The following is a 21738-nucleotide window of genomic DNA, read 5'->3' as shown; positions in this document are numbered from 1 at the left end:
TATTTTAAATTTTATACATCACACCAGTGAGCAAACTGAGAAAATTCAATTTACAGCTGAAACTCAATAAGCTCACCTAACTCCCAATTACCTCGCTCCGTTTCCCTTCTGCTGATAATAAGGAAATGTATTTTCATTTTTTTTTGTAATAAATTTCTCGTGCTGAATTTGGAGTTCAATTCAATTTACGTTCTGAAACTAACAGAGATGTGTGATGAAGTTTATTCCTGTTATGCACCTATACCCTATAGGTAATCAGTGGATATTAATCAGTTAAATGACTAAGATGTATGTATTTTATTCTTTGTGTTTCTCTTACGGAGATGAGGAATACCATTGTTGTTAAATGTTTGTCAAGTGTGTCGTCAATATATTTCCCAAAAAATGTAAAAACCAAATAGATTTATTTTAAAAACTTAGTAAATGTAATAAGAACTATTTGTTCCTTTTTAGTCAGCTTTTGTTTATTTAATTTGTGATGGCATGATATTTTAGTTTTAGAGAGCATATTTTTTGCTTTCCAAAAATTCTTAAACTTATTTGCATGCTGATACATTACTTTGACTATCTCTTGCAATTTTCCGAAACCCTACCTGAAGGAACAACACAACGTTAATTTTTTATTCAAATTTTGTTTTCGGATCAATGTTCTTTTAAAAACCCATAGCTAATTGATATAACTTCTGTTACTGGATGGACTCCAATCCCAGAATATTTCATGAGATACAACATTTCCAAAAATTAGCCGCATGAGCTGGTATTTTTGAAAATTCACTTCTAGAAATATGTTGGGTAATGTCATTAATGCAGCTTCAATATCATAGATAAAAGAAGAACTGAAGACCTGGTGCAATTGTGTGACCTTCTTGGTTATGGTTATATATAAAAATTAGAATTTTTATTACTCCGACTGATAATCTAGTAGGCTAGCGAGAACAAATCGTCAATATATGACGGAACATCACAACCACTACAAGATGTCATAAATTAGTTTTTGGACAAAATTTTAAACATTTACTTCAAGGATATGGTTATTTTTTGAAAAAATCCATATACTATTTGCACTTTCCGGGAAAAATATTTGACCTACACTTCTTATTTGGAAAAATTTAGCAGATACTTTCCATGCTTTGGAGAAAAAAATTGATTATACTTTTTTTCTTATTACGCTACCTTGTACATATTTGTATGTTTATTACATCGATGCAAACTTAAGGTTTCTGCGCATACCATTTTCCAGATTAATAATTAGATGTTGTAGAATATCCCCCAGAGGTTAGGCAAGACCAAAAGATTGAAGGATTGAGATACTCATTTACGACTCTGCTAAAATGAAGTCGAGCACAATTATCCATAAAAATTAATAGATCTTCAACAACACGCCATAGCCCTACATGTCTCAGATATATTTGTCACTTGTAACTCAATGAAGTTGTAAACTTGGTTCGCATTTTATAGTTTGTAAATTCCTATTGCTAATATTGATATGACGGGAATTGAGCTTCCTATAATGATTCCACTCTAAGATACTCGGCCCGAATATCGGATATCGCTTAACCAATAATAATAATATATTATATTATAAATAATATTTTTTAATTTAAAACAAACAAGGTGATGCAAATTTTATGGACTAATTATGTTCTTTATTAAAGGATCAGTTGATTCATTACAAAAATAATGAAAAAGGCATATCTTTTTTATATACTTATCACTTTCTAGTAGTCCAGAGGAAATAATTCGTATGTCTAAAAATCAGGAAGTCGTGAACCTAATCTAAATATCGATTAGGAGATGGAAAAAATAACTAAAGTAGCCGATAATCAGTAGTAAAATTGATTGATTTGTTGTTTCATATATCATTATATTTATAAAATTTTCTTTCTATTATTATGGTCAGTTATCTAAATTTACATTTTATAATGTCGGCTTGATATTTAGAAAAAACATTTTGACGAGGGGAAAAGGTGATCTTCAACACAATGCTATTGAGAATTTTTAATGTGAAACTTGGTATCGATTAAATTATCATTATTTCAAGTAACCATTCAATCGATTAGAATAACTGTAGTTATTATAAAATATACATAGCACACATATCTGTCAGCAAAAAGAATTATTAATCATCACATAAATATTACACCATTAAATTAGAAAAATGGGGAACACATAACAAAGGGAAAGGAATCAAGTGTCTTGTTTTTATTATTATTTTATGGAATACTTTCATAATGCTTAATTATTATATTTGGAACGTTCAATAGATATTTCATCTAAACACTTTATTCAAGTAAAACTACAGGTCAAATTCTCATATGATCGATAACAATATGGAAGATTTCTAGATTACATTTTTCAGAGAAACTTTTCAATAAATAGTTTAAGCAAACATGATATTATTGAGGGAAATGTGAATAATAGTCACCAAAAACAATAAATCAGGGTTAATAATACACATAATAAAAAATTTATTTCTAATCAAAATATTATAGCACACTCTTTTCTAATAAACCGGGTTATTTTATATATTTTTATGCAAAACAAGTTGAATCTTCCTGTAGTTTTTGCACTTTTTAAGGCCAATAATTTGAATTTTTTCTTAGATTGTAACGAGGGTTCTGAAGTAAAAAGTCAAAAAATAAAATATATATTACAAGCACCAGGTAATTAATTACCTATTCCCAAAACATGACGTTGACTATGATCTAAAAAATATGAAAAATATCTTGAAGGGAATCTCTTTAAAGATTAATAAGAAAATTTTAATTAGTATTATTAAAAAGCTGAAAAATCGCAAATTTCAAATCAAGAGTAATTTTCAAAATTTTTATAAGAAACGGAATAATGTATGATGAAATTAATGAACTAAGAAATACTGCAGTAAGACAATCTGATATTTTATAATTTAGAAAAATAGTATTCGTCACACTGCTATATACATATATCGTTGTGAACATTAGTATAGACTAAAAAGGTAGAATTGCTGTATTTAATTTTTTTCAAGTTATATTCTATTTTTTTCAATATCTAATTACTTAGACAATTAGTAGCTGTTTATCAATCAATTGAACTAAAAAATAGTATTGAAAACACGCTTCATTAGAATACCGAAACAAAAAATTATATTATATATCCACAGCTCATTTGAAAATTTTAACACTATATCGAATCTTTCGTCTTTAGACGTTGAATTTTCATTTGAATCATTATGAGTTGGAATTTTTGTGGAACCGTTGGCGATATTCATACTGAATACACTATTTACACCAGTACTCACAATTACACTATCTGACGCGCGTTTCGATAACCAAATTATCGTCTTCAGAGACTGTTGGTGTAAACAGTGTATTCAGTATTTGAAATCATGTTAATAATTTTTTCGAAAATATACTGTGCTATAATGTCCCAAAGAATAATATATCAACATTAAAACAAATGATTTAATATATCCATTTCTGAAAGTCTTCAGAATTATTTATTGAACTTTGTACAAATATTGGAATACTATTTTATAGATTATTTATTATTGATGTACTGAACATACATGACCGCAAGTTTATAAGCAATTACTCAAGCTAGCAGTGTTTTCGCTCAGATGTAACGAATTTAACGTTTGTATAAGATATTTGCTGTTCACAAATAAACATTACGTTCAAGAGGAAAAGGCACGCCAATATGTCAATAAGATTGTTGACGTTCGGAAGATATTTAAATTTCAAATTCACATTAGAATGCAACAAATCTACGCGATCGAACACCTCTTATATGGAACTTCGACTGGACAATACCACAATCATACTATATTTAATTGGTATATTTGACTTCCAAATTTTATATTATATGAATGGAAATTTCACATACGACATGCTAAAGTTTATGTGGAGGGTTTTAACAAAAACATCTCAGTAGTCAAAAAGCAAGGGACGATTCACAATTTCACTGTTTCTCAACTAGTGATGAATCTTGACGGGTATTTTCATATCTTTAGGAACTTTTCCACAATAGTAATTTATATTACAATTTTTCAACGAGGAAGTTGTCTCTAAAATTATATTGTCTTGCAGAATCATCCAAATCTGTAGCTAGATTTACCCTCTTCAATTTTTTGCAGAGTACTGAAACTCATTATAAATATGTTAACAAAGCTTTCATACAGTGATACCAACATATATCCAGTTCAAAAATGTCAGGAAAGTACACCACGTTTTTATAATAGTGAAATGAATTTTCTCATCACTAATTTTATTTTTATGCCAAGAATTATTTTTTACTTTTTAGGTTCATTTTTGCTAAAAGCGAATTTTTTATTTTTTTAAACTATAATTTCTTACTTTTTAGTATAACAAACTCAAAATTTTAATTTTTTGGATGAAGAAGACACGATTAATATCCTGATCTTTTGTCGAGTATTAAGTGGTTCTTACTTTTTTCATTAAAATATAAAAAAGAGAATATAAATAAATTTTTGTCGATTACTCGACATAGAAATGGTTTTTTAAAGAGAAACTCAAATTATGTATAGAGAGAAATAAGTTTTTTTAAATAATAACTAACAATAAATTTAAAATATACAATTTTTTATCAAATCAAAATGTGTTGGTAAATATATTTTTACTGGTCGACTATCCAAAAATCAAATTTAATTTCTTATTATTACTATTTTCATACTTACTTGCCGAAATATCGAAACGAAAGAATCTATTATACTTTATAATATTATTTTTCGAAGAAATGATATTCTGTAAAATCCAGCCACATCCGTATCGAAAAATATTGAGAGTTTCGGTTTTGGGAATGCATGATATTTTTTGTGAATATCTGCATAAACATCAGACAATCAAGAAAAATTTATAAAGTATTAAACTAATTCAGATGAACTGTACAAAAAACCTTAAACTATTTCGAAAACATCTATTTGCTGAATGTTTATTGTTCCTACGAATATTTTTTTCAAAAAAAGGAACATGAAATAACGACTGTTTTTAAATTAAAAATTGTGAAACAGAATTCCATGATATAATTAAAAAAGCTGTTAAATTCACAAATCCAGTGTCAATAATCATGGAAGTTTGGGTTGCTTCATATGAATTTGTTTGAATTGTATGTATGTGTATGAATTGTTTGAGAATTAAGTAATGAATGTATTATAACTGTTTTTGTGTTTTTTATTTAATATTCACTTTTGCGGTAATGTTCGTATTATACACCTTAAGATACCATTTATTTAAAACCACATGTACTATAATGTAACTCACACTTGGCGATAACATGATAGCTCTTCAGATGTCAGGTTGAGAAATTGTCCATCAATCATACATTAACAGTTTCAACGTTTTTAAGTGCTGTGCATGTCTTAGGCGTTCCGTTTTTGCATTTCAAAGCACGGTCACGTCAACTTGATATGATATCATAAAATGGGGAAACTTGAGTGTTCGATTACACATAAATTTAGGTTTGTGGAATACAATTATAGATATGTTAACTACGATTTCTTTTTATACTTCTTTTGTAAATAACCTTATTTTCATTGGTTTTGCAATAGTTGAAATGCGAAATGCTACATGAAGGTTTTGAAATATGTAGAGAACCAAAGTTTTTATGATTTCCAATAATTATTCAACAATATAACCATTTCCTACCCGTTCGAAAATTTCTAAAGTATTGAAACGTGCTAATAATTATTATTGCGAGAAGCTTGATAGATGTCTAATACTTTTTCATTACTGGTTATATATTTTTGTTTAAAACTCTTTTACTTACTATTATATATATATATATATATATATATATATATATATATATATATATATATATATATATATATTATAGGAATGATCATTATTTTATTATTATTACATTATTATTATTTTATAATATCATTATTTTTGAAATAATATTCCACACTTCTTTTTTAAAAGAATTTTCAAAAGTTCTACCATTTTCTGCACTCAAGGGTCTATCTCCTTGTTTATCTATATTTATTGAAATTTCACTATCTAATTTTGTCTTCAGACTGAGGGCTGTATCAAATTACGATATATTCATTCTTTTTTCGAGAGCCTTCTAAATACTCGACGCTCTGCCTACTAAGAGCAGAATACGGTAATTTTAACATTGACTTTACTGCTGATAGTGCCATTCGGAAGTCTCTAGTAAATATTTTTGAGTCACTGGATTTACCACCTCGTATTACTAAAACAACTCAATTCTAGATTACATAGTGTCAGACTCTTTATCCCATGATGTGAATCACTTAGTAATTAATTCAGGTCTCTCAGCCATGGAGTGTTTTCGCCGAAATTATAATACCTTATAAATCTCTTAAGAAACACACTCAGTTGGTGAGGATTTTCTCTAAGCAATACTTCACCAAATGTTATAACTTATGTTTAGCTAATGATTGGATTGATTTTTCTGACGATAATGACTCTGAACTTCCAGATTTTTTCTATAAAATTATCCGGTACTACAATACAACATTCACTCTTCGTTCTCATAAAACTAATCATCACAAATCATCCAAAAATAACTCTTGTATATTAAAAAGTTCACAGACAATCCTCACACACTCAATTATATCAATAACTATAGATTATTTTATCGGAAAACTATTACAACAATCGCGTCTCGAAAGAAACTTGGTTTGTTATCAATGATTTGAGAAACAAAACCCGTTCAACAAACACTATTGACCTCGACCCAGACAATTATTTCGTGAACGTAAGTAAGAATGTTAGTCGTGATGCTCTTCTTTCCTCGTTCCTTCTAAAAGAATCACTGATAGTCTCTTCCTCAGACCTGTAAATAGATTTGAGCTAGAGCGAACTCAGCATACAAAACGAGACTTCTTTCGGCAACAATGTGTTATCAACTAAGTAATTTTTGAATTTTTCAGAAGTGATGATTAATATTTTATGTTATCTAATCAACGAATCCTTTTAAAAGGTCTACCTGTCTAAAAACAGCTATAATTGTTCCCCTGTACAAGAGTGGTGAGAAAAATAACATTAGTAAATATCCTCCTATTGTTTTATTACCAATCCTATCGAACGACTAATGAGAAAACCTTCTATTACCCAGTTTTTATCAAACATAAAATCTTGACAGCTTAACAATTTGGTTTCCTACCAAATAAATGCACTACTGACGCTATGCTTTCTATTCTCAATGAAATATATACCTCACTTAACAATACATTTTATACGGCTTCAGGTTTTTTGTGATTTCGTTAATGGTTTGTATCTCACCTTGAATGTCGTAAACAAATGGTAAGAGCTAATGGCAAATTTTAGTTTCAAGTAAAATGCTAACTAGCAGTGGTGTACCTCAGGGTTCAGTTTCGGGCCCAGTTCTTTCTTTACTATTCATTGTCACAGACTTACGAATTGATGGTAAATTCACTTTATTCGCAGATGACACCAGTGTAACCTGGAGTGGTCCAGATATAGAAGCTTTACATTCTACCATAGGCAAATATGTCATTACTATTAAGTCCCGGTCTAACGCGAACGGTCTCTGTTTAAACACTGAAAAAACTTTAATTTTATCCTATACCGGCGTTTTACCAGCTCTAAAACTCAACAATGACTTAATACAATCCTCTAATTTTATCAAGTTTCTTGGTCTACATAATGACGCTCCCCCTCAATGGTCTGTACATGTAGAAAACTTCATATAAAAAATTCGTCTGCTTATTTTGCGATTAAATCTGTGTTTGTACAGCTCGATTCTCGTATTGCTTTAACAACTTACTACTCGGTGATCGAATCACAACCTCGCTGTGGTTTGTGCTTTCTGGGAGTCTTCGAATCTATCTTCAAATTACGTTATATTTTTGTCTGCATTGCGAATTCTATTTTAAAAAACCCAAAATTCTAACTCTCCCCACAAATATTCAATAAGCTGTCTTCGGAATTAAAAATGGCAAATACATTTAATAAGTTCCGAAGATTGACAAAGACATTTTTGCTTGAAATATCTTGTGTGTGGCAGAATTATACAATTTACCATAGACTCAATAGAATGGCATAATTCAATTTAGTGTGAAGTAACACATATATATCATTATTACTATATTAAGTCAAATTGTTATTTTATATTTTTATATTATCTAATATAAAATTGTGTTGCTTTGTCAATAAAATTGTAAGATTTTCTAATGACAATAAAGCTTATCTCTCCTCTCTCTAATGATTCTTGACTATCTCATGATTTATTTTAAATTCAGTAGATCGTTTCACTGAAGAATCACAATTCGCAAGTATTTTAAACTGATTGTCCCGTTTTACTGTTTTATTTAAATTTCCGTCTAATTTATCAAGAATCGGCATTTAGCTTTCTTCAGCACTATTTATAAAGCTTCCGTCAGATGTATCAGTTAATTGTACGAGGTATTCCTTATCTAAATCATTAGCGTCATTCATTAATTCATAAATATCTCGTTCGTTTATGTCATCAAATCCTTCTCCCACCCACCGATCTAGCAATATTTACTTTACGTTCGATATTTATAAAAGGTGATTCATTTAAAGGTATTTTTTTCAACAAAAAAAAATGAACAAAAACATTTTCACTTTATAATCTCTATTAAAAATAATTTTTTTGAAAATGCTCTCACAGTAAAGCCATGGTTTCACGGGCTGTATGGAAAGTGGCGCTATCTTGTTGGATATAAATTCCGTCAAGACCACGGAATTCCAATTTCGGGCATAGAGTATTTTGTTATTATGGCGCGATAACGGTCACCATTTATAGTAACGTTCCGGCCGGCCTTTGTTTTGGAGAGAAATGAATCGATTTTCACACCAAATGGTTGTTTTGTCTGGATTTAATGGCAACTCTTAAGCCTCTTTAGTTTGTTCATATCGGTCGATCGGCTTCAATTCTTCACTTTTGAATTATGTTATGTTCTTAAAGATAGATCCTTACGTAAATATATTAAATTGTCAAACAATCCAAACCAAGCTGTTGCGAATTTCGACTAATCCTCACTTCACGTACACACCCCGCTACTGCCCCTATATTTCCTTCATTACTTGCTGGATATGGTGTATTTAGTCGAGTTTTATCCAATTATGAACATTGGGTCTCGAACTTACTGATGGTAGATTGAACTGTTCGTTCGGTAGATGGATTGTGTGGACCACAAGTTGCTCTAAGCGTCCGATACACATTCCTCGTAAAACGTGTATTTTCGTAATGAAGCTGATCAGTTTGTAGACGCTGGACCAGGCTACATCTTTCCATTAAGAAATATCAAACATCACTGAACTGGAGTACTACTTCAGGTGACAAAAATCGATTACAGACAAAATATAGAAATACAGACTTTATTTCTCGAACACATAGAAATATTTCAGGTAAATTCATATCTGGATTGCATTTAAGGTTTCCAATTGACTAAATGTGCCAACATACGTGAGATTTATTGTGGAATGTCAAATTATAATTGTCACATTACAAAAATACGAGGATGTATTGATATCTAGTTAGCCTATACCAGTTCCATATATAAGCAAAATATTGCGTTACCATAGCAACGAACAATAACTTATTGGAAGTTCCAGTGTAAAGTTTGACGTCAAAAAAGTGAACCAGAGTTACGCAATAAATAAAAAGATAAAAAGATGTCCACCGAAATTGTGAAAATCGAAAAATAGGAGTATCGAGCCATCACTAAGTACCTAAGCTTCAAAAGAGGTAAATTTTCCATGGAAGATGATGACCGATCGGGAAGGCCAGTTTCTGGCTCTTTCTCAATCCCCGAAAATATCGATGCAATTCATGACATGATTTTATCAGACCGTCGAATTGGGCTAAAACGGATATCTGGAGCACTGAATATTTTATACGAACGCGTTCATCATATAGTTCACGTCAATTTGGACATGAGAAAAATTGCTGCAAATGTTTGAAGGTTGACCAAAAGCGTGCAAGGGTAGAAGCATCGCGTTCGATCTGTGCTCGATTTGAAAACGATGTAGACTTCTTAAACTGAATTGTTAATATGGATGAGACTTAGGTACATTTTTACGATCCAGAAACAAAGCAACAATCGGAATGGAATAGCGACACTCTGGTTCTCCAAGACCTAATAAGATTTGTGTACAGAGATCTGCTGGAAAAGTTCTAGCTTCAGTTTTTTGGCATTGCTATGGAGTAATCATGATTTTTTGGATAAGGGTAGAACAATAACTGGAGATTACTATTCGACCTTACTGACCACTCTACGGGGGTAATGAAAGCTGTGGAGGTCTCGTTTTCATAGCAAGAAGAAATATTTTTTTTTGAAAGGTCTAGAGACGTTCCAAAAAATCGTATTTTTTAATTCAAAATTTGACCTGTCTAAATTGAAGATACAAACAATTTCAAGTGGTTTCCACAATACATTTATGTTCATACCATTTTAAGAAACTTTCTACAACCAGTAATTTTAAAGTTTCCGACCACATCTCTATGTAAACCTTTCGTAAATTAAATATGCATAATTTCATGACAACCTCTAAAAACGATGCTTCTATTTTAATGGCTTTTAACAAAGCTCTTAATGAAGGATTTAGGTATGGATATGCATCATCACGAGCCTGTTGAATTTTAATGTCGTCGCAACTTACTCCTCTAATCTCAACGGAATAATGCATCTAAAAGATATATTTCGGTGGTTCTCAACTCTCAATCGTTAGGGGAGAGAATAGTTTTTGTATAAAAATATAAAAATGATCTACTAAAATGGTGTCATTCATTCGGTATTAGGAAATTATTTGAGAACATCTACACATTCATTACTCATTAGATCCATAAAAACTTATGTTTATATAAACAAAAAATGTTCTTTTGACAATTTTTGCACAAAAAATTTATTATAGAATGAATAGTGTTCTTATAAATTTAAATATATCAAGTGAAACAGGTACTTTCAATAAAGCTTATGCCTCACTAATAATTAACTCAACGTGCTCGACAACAGTCGATAATACATGTAACGTGGAATAGTATTTATTTACGTGCAGTAGGGCAGTCGAGCAAACAATTTGGGTTTGGACATTATCAGTGTAGTGGGCTATCCGTATCTGTCCGTATCATAATAAAATAAGTTTATCGTTTTCGAGATCATAAAATCCATTTATCGTGTTGGATATAAGTGCTTCGGGTTTTAGCAAAACTGGGATTGGTTAACTACTGGTTCGGTTTTTTGAACTAGATTCATTATTTTAAAAGACCCATTGGGAAAACGATATTTTTTATAAAATTCCATAAGATTTCATAAACTAGAGGAACTGGCATTTCATGTAATTCATAAATCCAGTTTAAAAAGCTAAACCGGAAGTCAACTAATCCAATTATTGTTAAAACCTATACCTCAATAAATGGATTTTGCGACCGGTCAAGTATTTACGAATAGTGTAATGATCCGGTAATCATATTAGTCAAACAGATCCAGAACTATTAATGTCTGTGAGAAACTATTAATCTGAGGGAACAACTGGTGGTCATTCAAAATTATGGGTTCAAAACATCATAGAAAGTCTGTTTTTTTCCTTCGGGAAAAAATCCATCCATCAACGGAACGGTTGTCACTGAACATAATTAATTAATTTCTAGCCCACCAAGGGTTTTTTTGAGAACCAGCGTCGCTGAGATTAACACTAGTCTTCGTGCGATTTGTTTTCGACCCCTGCTAGACTAACAATTTTTTAGCAAGTTGAGCAATATTTGTTGCGCCAAATCTTGTTTAATAAATAGGAGGAGATAAATTGTTTATAGCGGAATACTTTTCAATTTATGCTAATTCCACTAAAGAGGCTTAAATCATATCAGATTGAACCAAATCAAACAAAGTAACATTTCAACATCTGAATTTAAACAATTTATCTGAAAAGTTTACTCAATCAATCAGGAAACAGTTATAACTCTTATATTCTAAGAACGTACATTATTCTTCCGACTATCTATTATTTTTTGTAGAAAATTTTTTCTATCTGCCTCTCATTCAAGAATGTGAAGATTATAATTAGTTCCAAATTTTTTTTGCTATTTCGTGGCTTGCATTTTGTTATTTTAATCCCATTGATAATTGCTTATTCCATTTTCTAAATATTATGACGTTTTGTACTATATATACACAATTATTACAAAAAATATCGTATACCATGGTATTTTCTATCTTTCGGCTTGTAGACTTTTGAAAACTGCTTAGGTCGATGCATCTAATACAATTTTATAGAGATAAATTTTTGTTACCATTTTGAGAAGGTGATTAACCGTTGCATAAGAAATACCAACAAAAAATATGCTATAGGAATTTTTTTATCAGCAGTTCCTAACGCTGAAATTTCTTGCGGCGGAAACAAATCCTGTATCAGGGCCAACCAAATCAACGTTCACGTATGTCTCATGCCCTCGAGTGTCAAGAGAAACAATGATAACTTGAACCTGTTCCGACTTTCAATCTACTCTTACAGTCACTATAGTGAGATCGTTTGGCAGTATTTACCGTCAAACATGTATCTTGAGAAAATCATTGATAAAAAGTTTCGTTGAAACAACTAGTAAAGAAGCTGAAGAAATATTAAAAACTGACTATGGCTATGATCATGATAGAATAAATATGAGTTTTTTATGGAAAACCTCGTCCTAAAACGATCCGTCAATCCAAATCATGATCATAATATGGTACGATCCAAGGGGAACAACTGTAGATTCCGAGTTATACAAGTAGTTACATGAATATCTGTGAAACTATGGGAGAGGAAACAACTTGGAAAATCGGAAAACGGCTTTCTCCTCATTATAACAACAAGCCGTGTCACAAATCGCATGTGAATAGCTATTTTTGGGTCGGTAGAAGTCTATCTGCTGGTCCGCATCTATCTTAATCACCAGATTTAGCATTGCGAGATTTCTAGCTCTTTTCTAAAATAAATGATCTACTAAACGAATAACGTTTTCTTGCCTGTCATTGAGAAGTAGTAGCGAGAAGAGTATATGATAGCCGTTCCGATAGAATCCTTTTAGGGATACAACATTGCGATGAGTGCATCGCAAGGCAGTGGAACTAATTTGCAGGAGGTTGATTCAAATCCTATGATATCGGTCTACTTTGTGTTCAATAAAATAAATGACAAGTATTTTTTAACAATAAAATAATGCGTTGCAAATAATAAAATAAAAACGGATAAAACAATCGTAGTATAAAGCGATATACTGTATACGTGGAAAAGAGCCAATAAATACGTAACGCCAATGGACGTCCAAAGTCCGCCGGTCTTTGACCCTTTTATTACTACATTTATATGTTTGTTAAACACCCTTTTAATGAAAATTTTCAAGTCTCAAATCTACTCTCAAAATATCAAATAATAAACTAAAATAATGGTCCACGAATATCCCCATTGAATATAGTAAATTTCGTGAGATGTGACATATGAAACATAAAGTACATATGGTAATGAGCCACACCATAAACATATAATACGAATATTAAGCGAATGTTCGTATACATGCACTCACCATAACCGTTTGCTTAAGCGGAAGACATGGATGACTAACCTGAAAAAGAAAAAAATGTTTAAATGAACTCATGCACTAAGACATACCGATTATTTGCAATCAAAAGTTTAAACCTAAAGATAAAATGCATTTTGAAATGAAATGAAAATATTTACAGTTTTTTCAAAACAAAATCCATAACCAAATTTTATTGTTAGATATTTTTTGTGTGGATGTAATAGTTTATAAAAACAATAACAAAGATTCTTATCTGTAGTTTTTATGATAAATTTATAATTTCGTTTAAAAAATTTTTAATAACAAATTCCTACTCACTAGCATAAATGTTTCGCAAAATTCGTATAGTACTTTGTAACATGCCATTCGGCAACGTCTTTCTTCAAATATTTTTAATATTCCTTTGTTCACGTATTGTGGCACAGTAGTCTTTTCGAGTTTTTGAAAAAAATTGTTATCGAGAAATTCAATAAAACCTCGAAAGTGATTTGAATTCCTCCTCTACTCATCTACACTCCAAGTAAAAGTAAGTTTTGTTAAATTTGTGGTGATTTTATTCTTTATATTCGCTGTTCTACAGCTGCCAGGTTGGGAGTTTCCACCACAAAGGATCCAATCATCAGACTACGACTTCCACTTATTCCAACATCTAGAAATCCAGTTGAGAGCTGTAGCCATCCCGAATTTCCATAGATAAGTCTCAGCCTTATCTTTAATATATAAATGAGTCTGAGTTGTGTTTTAATTTATAACTGGTTTTCGTTGTACTCTTTCGGATACGCAGTTAATGCGAATGTATTATTTTTCAAATAAATTTATTTGTTGCTGATACTTTTTTTATTGTTCTAAGCATTAAATATTAATTTGGATAATTGTCTCCGGGAATAGTTTTGGATTGTTTAATTTTTATTTTTAATTTAATTTAAAATGTGCTTCCGCCTTTTTATCAATTTTTAACGTCATTCGTTAAAAAGTTGGTGGTGTCCAAATTAATATTAATGATTCACCCCATCTCAGTACCAGTTATTTATATACTCTAACTGAGGACAAATACCACCTCCTGAGGAAGAGTCTCATGCCGAGGAAATTAGGGTTACAACGTTAAATATAACGTCAACTAGTTCACTAACCCAAATTGCTTGAAGTTATTGAGCATTCTCTAAAATATCGTCGAAAAACTGTAAGTTCAAAATTCATATGTTGGAGCAACCATTGCCCATCTCTACGTTGCTAGGCGTAGTCAATAGTGTCTACATTGAAATACCTACGAAGATCACAAAACAATACCAGGTGGAACAGCAATATTTTGCCTGTGTAGCCAAGTTTGAGTTTTTTCTAACTTTCCTTAGCCAGTACATGTTTTTATATCTAATATCGAGCTCTTGGCGTTTGTTGTTAACTCTACAGCGAAGTTAACATTGTGTCATTCCCAAATACTTTGCAGTGTTAGTATCAAGAATTTATTGATGTGGATATGTCGGTGGAAGTTATTCAAAACTGACATGCGCAGATTTGCTTATATGGAACCTGACACGCCATCTTTTAATTCGGTCGGTTCTTTTAATGTGGTCTATAGATGTTTGTAATTAGATTCTTCATGGTTTTTCATCAGTCAGATATGCAGTGTCAAGCACGATGCACTTAGATTTCGATTAAATGGGCTATGATCCTATCGTTTTTTTGTGTTTTTATTCTCGAAAATATGTAAGATTTGAATCATTCTGAATAATCTTATAATAATAATTTGCGCTTCCAAGCCAAACTTCAGAGGCGATAAGATTATACAAGTAGAGTATGAAAATTGAAAGAAGTTCTGGTCTGGAAATATTTTAAAACTATTAATTACAATTAAAAAAATTGATAAACCATAAAGCTATAGAAAAAAACATTTTTCTATTAGTATATATACACTAAGATAACGTAAAATTTCAACGTTCAAGGTAATCAGGATGCTATGACCATCAACAATATGTTTAATTTTGTCATGTCAATAACCTTTGGAATTATGGCCATGCACAAAGCAGCTGTTGGTAGGAAATAAGTGTTAATTAATTTTTTGAGTGGGTATTTTATTACGTTCTGGTATTGATATTTTCTGTATTTTGAAAGAATTTTGATATATTTATTTATAATGAAATTTAATTATTCCGATATATTTCGATTTCTATATTATGTAGAGAAAAACATAACTATCAAGTATCAGAGCAATATTTTTAATTCGAATAACTTCATACACACTTCAGAGTTTTCTTTTGATTATTTTTCATTTTCTTATCTTCTGGTTGATGGCTCAAAACTCTAGATAGAGAGGTCCGGGTTCGATACCCACTTACTACAAAAATATTTTCTAATTATTAGGTATTGATTTATTTTTAAGAGCAAGACGTGTGAATTCATGCATTCAATAATAAGTGCTGTTTAACAGTAATGTATTCATTGTATCGTGTTCTAAATAGGCCCTATATAAAAGATTAACTATGCGCAAACAATTAAATTCAGTAAAACAATTTCTTTTTGTATCTCTTATTAAATGCCCCAAAATGATAATATATAATGGAAACATAACAAAGCAATATTAAGGGCATACAATGTTCATCCACTATGATTTGTTTTTCACAGAGAATATTTCTTACTTACTATCTCAACATTAAAATTCTAGCAATTGTCTAAGCATTTATATGATGATTTGCAAATATCATTACGGCACATTTCGATCGAGTTGATAAACTCTGTGCCTTACAAGTTTACAAAGTTTTTGAAAAGTCTATTGATAGGCTTTCAGTAATACCACTACATACCAAATCCCTTTCGTAATTGAAAAAATATTTTTTATATATTTCCAAACACTTTGAAACTTGCGGAACGTCAAGATGAAGTGGAAAATATCAATAAACTAAATGATGAATCATGAGTGAATATAGATCACATTGTACCAAATAAGGTACAGACAAAAAGATAATAAACAATTCCTGTGAGCGATGTTTTGAATGATAAATTTTCAGTAAAAGCCGTTTAACTTTTGGATCGGCATAAAAAAGTGATGGTTCGTGGTGAGACTTTAATTTAAATAGGAAAGTTTTGAATTATCGAAGACAAATCAAAAATCCCTTAATAACATAACAGCACCTCACGACAATTAATAATCAAAACAACCTTAACAATACATATAATAGTTTATTTATTCCTAACGAAGTTAATCGTTTCATACAAACAACCAATATATGTGTCTTGGCAGAAAAACTATTCCAATCTTTCAACACCATTCAAGGAAAAATTACTACTAAATTTACCCTTTATGACTTAATTTCTACATATGACAGTCTTCATTGGTCTCTATTCAACCAAAGATCTTCTTCTAGCTCAATCTCTCTTATCTTATTGTTTATGCCTACTTGCCATGGTATTTTCTGTGGTATTATCCTTTGTCATCTTTCAAATGGATTCAAATAAAAATTTTGTTTCCATAGTTGTAACATTTACATGCAGTTATTAGTTGTCCTCAATAATCTTGATATAGATATGCCCTCGACTTGCGGACAAAAATTCATGTCTGTCGCTTCCAGTATGTGTATATTTTTCTATTTTGGCTACGATAAGAAACAATGCTTTTTATGATTGTGTTGTATATTCTTTTCTTATTGTTTTTGGATATGTAGTTGGTGGTCTATAAAACACAGTTTTGCATTGATATTGCTTTTCTCTCCTGGATATTACTCTCTTTAATAGCATCGCACAATATTTCGTCACTTGTAATTTTTATAGCCAAATATTTTTATTTTTCTTACCCCTTTATCGTTTGATCGATTTCCAGTGGTATATTTTTTATTAGCTTTCTTGTCATATATTCTAGACAGTCAAAATCTTGTGCCTTCATTACCTGATCGTTATTGAGCGGAATACCCGTAATTACATTTCCAATCTAACAGAGTCTAAATAAGCAACATCCCTGTGTTAGTCGTTTGTTTCTGTATAAACCGATGAAGACTTCTTATGTAATTCTTAGTAATTTTCCACTCTCTGTGCTTTTTTACATCCAAGATGTGTTCGAAATTTTGTGTATTTCCTTTCCCACGGTTCATTCCTTTTCCGTGCTGACTTTTGCTTGGGCTGTTTTAAATTATATTCTATTTTCATATATTTTTATTGTTTGAAATGTTTGCCTCATTTCTCTTTCATGTCTCCTCGGTATGCTCATCTCAACAGTATGATTTTCCATGCCGCTTTCTTTCGAATAATCCTAACACTTCGTATGCAGCAACCAAAACCAAAAAAAAACATCAAACCCAACGAGCATCTCTCTCTACTGAAATTTGATGAAGAACAGCATTTAATTCTTTGGTTATACCACATTTAATATAACTCATCGAAGTCAAAAAAAGGTAATCCTTTCATAGTGAATTATATATTTGTTAGAAATCGGTGGTACCCAAGGAGGACGCTATTCTCCTTTATCGATTCAGGCGGACTGCTATATGTGCATTTAATACGACGCATATTATACATATTTTCATAATAAATAGGTAGTTCCATAATTTCAAACATTAATGTTTCCTATTTACTATTTTCTTTGTTGTACAAAAAAGTAAAATATGGTGAATTTTATGCAAAATGTATAACTATTTGAGAATTATTTACATATATAACTTAATATTACCTACAATAATTGCAGCTGGTAAAACGTAGAATCTACTGCAAGCAGTGAACTAACCCAGGAATTCAAAATGAAGTTTTGTAGTTTTTCAAAATTATTCTAACCACCGATAGCACCAACAGACCCTAATACTAATTCGTTAATGTGAAGGAATAAAGACTTTTAATGTGGTTAATTCAAAATACAATGGTAAGCAATGTATTTTTAGTAGAAAATACTTAATTGGCAATGTATTTTATGAAATTGATGAAAATATTTTGTTATCACTTTATCTATAAGAAAGTACAAAGTTGTTCACACTGATTATCCTAAGCTTTTTTATTCATTAATTTTTAATTAAGATTCCTAATACGCAGCATTAGAATCAGTTATCGGTTCCCGCAATTGATGCTATTGGCTAAAAGCAAAACATATGATCCCTGTTTTCGTAAGCTATATGTTGCTAATCACTATGTTAAATGAAACGTTATACCGACTTAATTTCAGAATGGAAACCTTGAAAACTAACGGTATAATGTACTGAATGAATTTTAAATTTATACATTTGTAAATTAGATGTTCTGATTTGCAGTCTTGAATATTTCTATCTGAATGTGTAAAATACCCGTAATTATTATAGAATTGAATATGTTGAAATATTTCTCAGTTTACAACATATTCTTTTTAAGGTATTATACGAAACATTTGAGATATAATCTACAAATTTATAGTACCAACTTTCCGATGTAATGAAATCCCCCGTCGGTTCACGGGACAGATGTCAAATAATTTTCATTTCATATACATTGCTTTCTCTGCCAACACTGCTCCGTATTTCCTTATCATTATATTATACCATCGATCAATAAATTCCTGGTCTAGCAAACAAAAAAACAAGCTTTCTAGCCAAACTTCATTTTATTAATCAAAATATTTTCTTTTCTTCGAACATTTGTATACAATTTTTATACAAATATTTTCTTTAACTTTAGAACAAATTTCTGTTTCATTGATGACTTTTTCATTTGATTTATATAATATTCTTATGATTGATGATATTGATCAACATAGCCAGTAGTCGGTGATCTCAAAAATATGTGTGCTGAAGAAATCCCAAGTTCAATTAATTTAATTCCACCTTCATTTTCATCCATAAGGTGAATTTTTTTTGATGAACAATATACCGTTTTCTTCCAAATATAGAGACCATAACCTTATCAGCCGATTCCAGCGTTTTATCTCGCTTCGGACGGCTTACTATTCAGAATTAGTGGTGATTATAAATTTCGTCTATGGTCACACCCCGACACAAAAAACATTTTTTTTGTCGAAACAAATTCAATCATCAATTCGTTCTATTTTCCATTTGAAAGATTGTGCAAACTCTTCTATATTTATGCTATCTTTGTCTACTATATTTCGATTCCTTTCCTACTACGATTTTCGGGACTTTTTCTGTTTTCTGTTGTATAGAGGTGCATATTTCGATTGTCTATCTAATAGCATTCAAAAATCAAATAGGTCTTTTTTGAACTTACGCAGTATCTGAATTTAAGCGACCATATGCATATATATTCGATATTATGAGAAAACCAGCTATCAAAAAATAGAAAAATTAAATCATAAAAATAATTTTTGTATTATAATATCAAACATATATTTTTTTAGTTTTTGTGTTCTTTATTCGTCACTAAGTCAACGAGGGATTCAATTTAAGTTGAAAACCCGGTACAGATCTTTTTTTGTCATTAAACAAATTCTATTTGCCTACTGGTTTTACTATTGTTTTGTAAACCATAAACTTAACAGTTCTTTCTAAATTTTTGTCTCTTAGTAATTTCACAAGCCATTCTGCTGCTTATTTCTTTTAGATAGTATCTTTGCAAATTCAACCGTCTGTTGTTTTTCGGCTGCACTTTCTAACCTGCATAATTGCACGTTCCTGTCCGTTAATATTCTCATTTCCACCTATGTTTTGTTTATTTATCTAAAAACGAACATCTCGACACATTTCAAGTTTTTTATCGGAACACTTTTTATCGAAGAATTTAATGGTTTAATAGACGTATGTATTCACAAATCTGTAATCTACGTAAATAAACATAATTAGAGATTGAATAAATAATAAAACATAAGAACTAAAAAAATTTTTAATATCTTAGAATTTCCTTATCTTGAAAATACTTATCTCGGTGACAATCATTGTAAAGATAGTTGGACGCATTTTGTACAAATTAAAAAAATACTCTGAACACGTGTTTTAAATTTTACTAAATGAATCGAGAATACCATCTATTAATGAAACTTTCAAAATACACGTGTGACAATCTACGCTGTATAAATGATGACAGTTTTAGAAGATTATTTTTCTAAAGTATAAAAAAACCTCCAGGCTTACTTTCCCAACCCCACGTCAGTCGTCGCCGAGTCACTCACTCGATTAGTAAAGAGTAAAAACCCTGAAGTGTTCGTGTCTTACGTTGCCAGATTTAAATTTAGGTAAAGCAACAGGTTCGGAATAAGGTTCTGATGTGACGAACAATTTCATTATTTAATGGATAGTTCGTAAATTCAAAAGTAAAAACAAAGAATGTATAAATGAGTAAACTGTCAGGGATAATTTATAGTGAGATCAAATTATTGAAACGAAACATATGTACGTTTAATCAATAACTCAACTAAATAACTAAACATATCTATAATTATCAACCAGCATTCGTACTCCTACTAAGTTGATGTTAATATCTGTGGAACTTATCTGACTCATTTATGATTCTATCGAGTCTTGCCTTGTTTGCTTTTCAAGAACCATTAGTGATATTCAATTTGTTTTATACCACTCACTATTTGATGCGCATTTTGACAATCAAGTTATTGTCTTTAGAATTTACAGATTAACTTGGGTCCCACAAGGCAATAACTTGGTTATCGAAATACGAGCCAAACAGTGTAAGGATCAGTTAAAGCGTCATAAACGTGATGCAGTAGTGCCGCGTAATAATCTATGAATGTTGTTAACGCTTTCCAACAGAAATCGGAAATATATCGAGTGGTAGAAAATGTGAAACTACTATTTGCAGTATTGCAAATAGTAAAAGATGGGTACATAGAATTAGCTAAAGAAGGAAAGAGCTTGGAAAATATCATTGGTAATGCCGTTTGTCTTCAGAATATTTCGAGAAACGGCATGCCAACAAGGATATTTGCTACACATTTTATCAAATTTAGAATCATTTTTTCTTCTTAATGTACCAATAAATTCAGAGGGTTGTTCTCCCGCTGCTCTATAGTGATGCGTCTTGGTTTCGTGCGTTTTCTTTGTGATCTGTTCGAACGTCTTTCGTGCCTAATACAAGATTGTATATACACTTGCCTATTTTTTTACATGCTTTGGTATTTTATTGATGTACTTTTTATAAATTTGTACTAAATTTTGAAAATCCTCATTAAAAAAGACTTTTGTCTGCTAGAACAGTCGCAAGTTCACTTTGGAATAGAGTCGATACTGAAAGAATGTATCAAATCTCAAATTCGTATGCCTGCACAAACCTGGTCCATTTCCGTACTTTACTATCATTCGTTGCTTCAGTGCTATAAATCGG

At 30.7% G+C, this 21738-nt stretch overlaps 1 protein-coding gene and 1 long non-coding RNA gene across 4 annotated transcripts in view; one reads left to right on the top strand and one right to left on the bottom strand.

The window, feature by feature from the left end:
• Window positions 1-21738, bottom strand: part of LOC130898264 (protein spinster) — a 170540-nt gene that overhangs the window by 90422 nt on the left and 58380 nt on the right. The gene's annotated exons all lie outside the window — the stretch shown is intronic.
• LOC130898267 (uncharacterized) lies at window positions 13820-14335 on the top strand. The gene is made up of 2 exons (XR_009059864.1): window positions 13820-14032; window positions 14087-14335. It is a non-coding gene; the product is annotated as an uncharacterized LOC130898267 (long non-coding RNA).

This window comes from Diorhabda carinulata, chromosome 9, assembly GCF_026250575.1.
Source record: "Diorhabda carinulata isolate Delta chromosome 9, icDioCari1.1, whole genome shotgun sequence".
Taxonomy (NCBI): domain Eukaryota; kingdom Metazoa; phylum Arthropoda; class Insecta; order Coleoptera; family Chrysomelidae; genus Diorhabda; species Diorhabda carinulata.
Note: the sequence above shows the minus strand (reverse complement) of the source record. Positions and strands in the feature narration are given on the sequence as shown.